The sequence below is a fragment of the Mustela nivalis genome, assembly GCF_964662115.1.
Source record: "Mustela nivalis genome assembly, chromosome: 16".
Classification (NCBI taxonomy): Eukaryota; Metazoa; Chordata; class Mammalia; order Carnivora; family Mustelidae; genus Mustela; species Mustela nivalis.
This window is the reverse complement of record NC_139035.1, coordinates 66,801,742-66,808,168: the sequence shown is the minus strand read 5'-3', so window position 1 is coordinate 66,808,168 and position 6,427 is coordinate 66,801,742.

Here is a 6,427-nt window from a genome sequence, read left to right as displayed (position 1 = left end):
GACCCCATCTCCCACCCCAGGAACCAGGGCTTCTGACCCTGCAGCGCCTCCAGGGACCGGAAGCACGAATTCCCCCGAGGGGGTCACTGCTGCTGGTGGGGACATCCCTGCTCTTTCTATCCCTTGGTTCCCACACCCACGATTTCTAGCCATCTGGGCCCAGCGCCGGATAATGGCGTTGGTTCAAAATGTAGATTGTGTTTTGAAACCCACTGCCCCGATCGCAGAGCGTGTGTCCTCCACGCTGGAGTGTACATGTGCCGTACAGAGGCCGTCCTCTGTCCTGCCGGGCTCGCAGCTTCGCGGGGCTGTGCCGGATGGCAGGGTCGACGGACGCCTGGTCCTGGGCTCATTGTCACGTTTCCTTTGCGGCCAAGGGCTCCCCTTGGTCAGAGGTGATATCGTGTGGGATCTCGTAGGGATAGACCATTTCCTTGGATATTGGTCCTAGCCCAGGCCCTTGGGCAGGGAAGGCAAATCCACATCCAGAATGTGCATGACCCCAGGAGGCAGATACTGCTCCGCTGCAGACTGAAAGAGGTGCGCCGCAGTCAGCCTGCTTCCCCGTGGCCGGCTGATGTCCCCGAGGGATGGCACATGTGAGGGCCCGGCTCCTGTCTGTGCCGCCGACCGGCCGAGCGTCCCGCCACCGCCGGTGCTAGATGGGGCCTGGAGAGAGGGAGCCAGCCGTGCCGACCTCCATCCACCGCCACAACCACGCCATTCACCGGCCTCGTGTGGGTGCTGGCGGGGTGGCGGGGGACAAAGGCTGGCTGTGCGTGCCCCTGGCGTGTGAGTGGGACTTCCGCAGAGACGGCGCCCACGCCAGCAAGGCCGCCCACAGCTCTCCCTCAGCTTCCTCATCTCCCACCTTCCCGCTGTGCCCTTTCCCGGCCTGACCAGCCAACCCGGCCATGTGTCCCCGCTACCGCCGGCAAACTCGGGTGGCCAGCGTCCTGCCAAAACCTCCCCCGGTCAGCTCACGTCGGTGACCAGAGTGACCCGCCCACGAAGCAGGCCTGGGGTTCCTCCTCCCCTGAAGCCTGATCACAGAGGCTATGGGCGAGCTGAGAGCGAGGCAGGGGGCCCAGAGATGGGGCCGTGGGAGCCTGGCTTCCTGCTCTCGCAGCTTACTGAGCCCTCTGAGCGCACTCACACCCGAGTGCGTGTGCCCGCCACGTGTGCTCACGACTTGGTGGCTCTGAATGCCCAGATCTTAATAGGACAGTGGGACAGGGAAGGGAAGGAATCCAAGCGATCACCGAGTAAACAGTCCTAGCACCTGGGACAGGGCCAACAGGGCCCAGCTGGAGTGCAAAGCTGCTGGGGGTGTGGGGAGACCTGGGAGAGGGGGTCTGGCCTCACTCTGCTCCCACTTGAGGGGACCTGGGGCTCTGGTCTGCTGGCCTCTCCTCTGTCACGACCTGAGGCTGTTTCCACGCCGTCAGCTCCTGCCCACGTCTGACTTGCTGTCCCCCCGTCCAGCAGCGAAAGTCCCCAGGCAGTCAGCAGCCTTTGGTCTGTTGAGGCGGCTGCCAAGCGGACACGGGTGGGCACACGGGGCCCCATACACCCTCTTAATCTTCACTGTTGTGAGTCGGAGCCCCGTCAGTGTCCAAAGGTGACCAGGGATTTTCATTTTTAGTATCATGATGAACTCTTAGACTTTATAGATTTGATAGGCTTCATTCTCATTATTCCTTTTTTTTTTTTTTTTTAGATTTTATTTATTTATTTGACAAAGATCACAAGTAGGCAGATAGGCAGGCGGGGGGGGGGAGCAGGCTCCCCGCTGAGCAGGAAGCCGATGTGGGGCTCGATCCCAGGACCCTGAAATCATGACCTGAGCCAAAGGCAGAGGCTTTAATCCACTGAGCCCCCCAGGCGCCCCATTCTTTTTTTTTTTTTTTTTTTGAAAACTCACTGAGTACGTGCACACTTATGCGTGTGCTTATTTATTTATTTATTGTTTAAAGATCTTATTTATTTGTTAGAAAGAGCGCGCAAGCAGGGGGAGCAGCAGGCAGAGGGAGAAGCAGGTTTTCTGCTGAGCAGGGAGCCCGATGCAGGAGCTCAATCCCAGGACCCAGGCCTGAGCGGAAGGCAGACGCTTAACTCACCGAGCCAGCGAGGTGTCCTGTCATTACTCATTTTAACGCTGATAGGTCATCCTGGCCAGTGGGAGTCTCCGCAAAGTGGCTACTGGTTCCTTTGGACATGAGCCTGGCCTGAGTCTCAAAACCTCCTTTATTCACAAGCGTGACAACCCGTGCTGCCCCTCACTGGGGCGTCTCCAAAGAGGCCTGGTTCCTGGGAGCAGAAAGTACCATTTATTTTTTTTTTAAGATTTTTTGTTTATTTATTTGAGACAGAGAGAGTGAGAGAGCACAAGCCAGGGGGAAAGGCAGGGGAGGAGCAGGCATCCCACTGAGCAAGGAGCCCGATGCGGGGCTCGATCCCAGGACCCCAGGATCAAGACCTGAGCTGAAGGCAGGTGCTTCATGGACGGAGCCACCCAGGCTCCCAGAAAGTACCATTTGGAGACCACGGTCTAGATCCCGGGAGCACTCAGTGTTACTGGGGAGTCACGGTCCTAAGCCTTTTCCACGGCATCCACATCCTGAGTCCACACTGTTCTCGCCGGCTCGCAGCGGGATGAGCCGTCGGCTGACCTTTCCTTTCCTCACCCTGAGACTCTTCTCTCCGAAAGCCGTTCCCGCAGTCACTTACTTGCTTGTCACAGTAAGTGCTGCATTTTGCAACCCCAGCGCCGACATTATGATCTCTCCGTGGTTCTCTTAGCTCTGAGGGACGGAGAGTGAGCATGCTGAGTTGCGTCATCACTTGAAAGAAAATCCTTCCCTGTGGCTTTGCCTCCAGCTTCATGTACAGTCGCGGGCCCTTGCTTCACCTGCTTTTAGGTGTTTAGGAATTGAATCCCTGTTGTGCTTTTAAATTCAGTCTAGAATTCATTTAATTATTCTAAATTTAATTTTATGATTCAATTATAGAACATGTTTTCGTGGCTCCAATGTCAAAACCAGAACACGAGGGGGCGCCTGGGAGGCTCCGTCCCAGCCGCACCTGACTTCAGCCGGGGTCAGGATACCAGGATCTTGGGGTCAGCGCCCCCCCCCCCCCCCCCCCCCCGCATCGGGTGTCCTGCTCAGCGGGGAGCCTGCTTCCCCCTCTCCTCCCCACTCCCGCTGTCTCTATCTGTCTCTCCCTCTCTCGAATAAGTCAACAAAATCTTAAAAAAAAAAAAAAAAAGAAACAGAAAACAAGATGCTGTTGCCATCTTGCAGGTGAGGAGGCTGCAGCTGTGAGCGCCTGTCCCAGAGCCCGTGCCCGGCCACAGGGACCAGGGCTGCGAGGGGCCTGCAGACGAGCAGGCTGAGGAGAGCAGGACGTTCTCACGGTCCAGCCGTCCAGACTGTGGGGAACAGTCTCGTGGCCCCTCTGAACACAGGACTTAGGTCCCCTGGCGGCAAGGGTCCGTCCACTCCTGCTCAGGGGCTCCCTGAAATGCTGTTGAGCCTGTAGGTCCCACCTCTGTCTCCTCGCCACCCCACCTCCCCTGCAACTGCCCCCCACCCCCCCTGCTGCTGGTCTTCAGCTGCAGGAGCCCTCAGCACATGGCTGGCCCCTCCCTCGTCTGGGCCGGGGTCCCGCGCTTCCTGGCCCCTTTCAGAAGCTATCAAAGCCACCATTCTCCCAGCACAGCTGTGCCAGCGCCTGGAGCCCTGTGTGTACAGCCCCACTCCCACGTCCCTGTGGCAGAGGACCCAGGTGCTATGGGAAAGGATCTGAGCTGCCGGGACCCCACCTCCAAGTCTGGGACAGTGGAGACGGGTGCTCAAGGGACCGGAAAGACAGGCTCTCCCAGTGGCCACTGAGGCTGGGGATACAGGGAGGAAGGCCCTTGAGGGGGGTTCTCTTTCCTTAATTTGGGTCATGGCCTCAGTGTTGGCCTGGGTGGGGACATTGGTGGGGGAGGGGGAGAGGGAGAGGCGGGAGACTAACTGTTCTCCTCCAGAGAGACTGGAAAACTCCCCAGGGTCCAGGAGGACGGGAGCCCAGCCAGCTGGGCTGCACCCCCTCTCCCTCCTTCTCTTTCTGCCTCCATTTCTGTGCCCCGAGAGACAGCTGGGGCCCAGCAGGAACCCTGGCCTGGATGTCCATCCCTCAGGAGACCGGTCATGGTCATGATCAGCCCTAGACACAACCCTACAGCTGTGTGACCCTGGACAGTCACTTCGCCTCTGGGTCTCTCCCCTTGTCCAGAAGATTCTATGGCTCCCTGAGACGTTCTCCTTTTGTTACTGGGGCGGGAAGTTCTGCTTGAAATCTGACTTTAATGCTTCCTGCTTCTGACGATCCTGATGGTGTCAGTCAGTCCCTGACGGTCCCTGTTTGAGACCTTGGTGAGGCCTTGGTTCTCACCTCTTCTTAGGAAGGGGCAGAAATGGGTGGTGGTGGTTGTCGCAGGGCCAGGGGCCAGGTTTGAGGGAAGACAGGAAAGAGAGTCCCCGACCAGAAGGTGCCCATTAGAGTGCCCTGGAAATGTGCAAGAGTCTGGGGGACTTGCCTCCCCTGGGAAGCCCTCAGGGAAAGACTCCTCTCTCGGATAATGAGCCCTCTGTCTGTCTCATCCTCGGGGACGTGGCCCAGCGACCTCCTGGCCAGGACATCTGTGCGGATTGGGGCCATGTGTGCGCACACATGCATGTGCACGCGTGCATACATGTGTGTGACTGGCAAAAGGAAAGAACGAGGTTTTGCTGAGCTTGCTGCTCAGCTGTCTACTGTACGGATGTACCTGCTGGCCAGGTACAGTAGACATTACCTGGAGTCGCAGATTCCCTGCAGCTCGTTGCTCAGAAGAGAAAACGATTTTCGAGAAAGGAAGCCCTTCACAAGGTTTGGCCCCTGCAGCTGGCAAGCCGGGTGTTTGACCTCAGGGCCCGCCCCTCCGCAGTCCAAGCTCCCAGCAGTCTTCAAGCAGCCGCTACCCGTTCCTACAGGGCATCTGGGTTCCCACCAGGGGGCTGCCTCTTGGAACAGACTGTCTGGTACCAACCCTGATCCAGCCCCAGCTGCTGCTGCTGGCCTTGGTCAAGGTTGGACTCCCCCAGGACACCAAAACGTGTGCCCATGCTCCTAGTCCTGAGGGGAGGTGGCCAGGAAGGTCACTTTCTCCGTCTTTCCTCATCACAGCCAGGTTTCCCCGCGGCAAGAACTGTGGTTACAGGCCGGTCACCACTAGGATTGAATTTCAGCCGCTTGGTTGCCTGTGTGGGCTCAGGCCCCGGGTGGAGCTGATCTTAGCCCCCGCTGGGGCAGGCTGGAGGCAGGCACCTGCGCTGAGACCGTCCTGGGGGAGGCGGGCTCTCTTTCAGCCGGGGTTATGAGGTCTGAGGGGAGCAAAGGGAGGTCCTGGGACTATCAGGCACTGCTCAGATCTGCCCCAAGGCTAGGTGCCCCCCTCTCCACGGGAGAACTTGGTCCTAAAATAGTGCCTGGTCCGTAGTGGACATTCAGTTAATATTTATGTAATGAAAGGAATAAATGGCGGACGGAGGTCCCTCCTTCCCCAGACCCTGCCAGGCCCCTTGGTCTGTCCTTTCAGGTTCCCTCTCTGCCCGGGTCATTTCATTTACTCAAGGACCTACCACCCACCATGCCGGGTCTCCCTCTCCTGCCTGCCCAGTAGACGACTGTCCAGGGAGGGGCCAAAGCTCTCCCTTCAGATCCTCAAAGGTTTGGGGAGGAGCTTACGGTGAACCTCTGTGAAGCCCTCCGGAAGCCAGTCCACAGCCCTGGGGGCGGGGCATCTGAGAGGGCAGTGCCGAGCCCCATCCAGGCGGGAGGGACTGGGGTGCAGCCTAAATGGAAGGACAGGGACCTGTCCTGACGATGATTTGCCCTGCAGGCACCCCGCTTTAGTCGGGATATTTTGGGGGTGGTGCTGGAGATACCAGGATCAAATCCCCCAACAAGCTATCCTCGGTGCCACCACCAGTATCCAGGGGAGACATTCCAGGCATCTGGCTGTCGTGCCCACAGTCCGTGCCAGGGGCTCTGCTTCAAGTCCCAGGAGGGAGGGGGGAAGACCGAAGGGGGTGGGGCAGAGAGAGCCTGGGAAAGCCAAGGGAAGGGGAGTCGCTGGCGTTGGGGCGTCATTGGTATTCTGGGAACTCCCCCACTGCCGGCTGGCACTCAAGGCCCACCCCCTGGCACCAGGCTGCACATTCATCGGCACCAGCCCTGGCCAGCGGGCGCTCGGGGCTCCCAGCAACGCCTGTGTTTCGCACTTGGGTTCGCATGCCGGGTGTGCCCATTCCCAGGGCAGCCCCTCCCCCCCCCGCACCTCCGGAGAGTCCCTGACTTGCTTTGCTTAAGCCGAGAATCTGCTGTCTAACCTCCA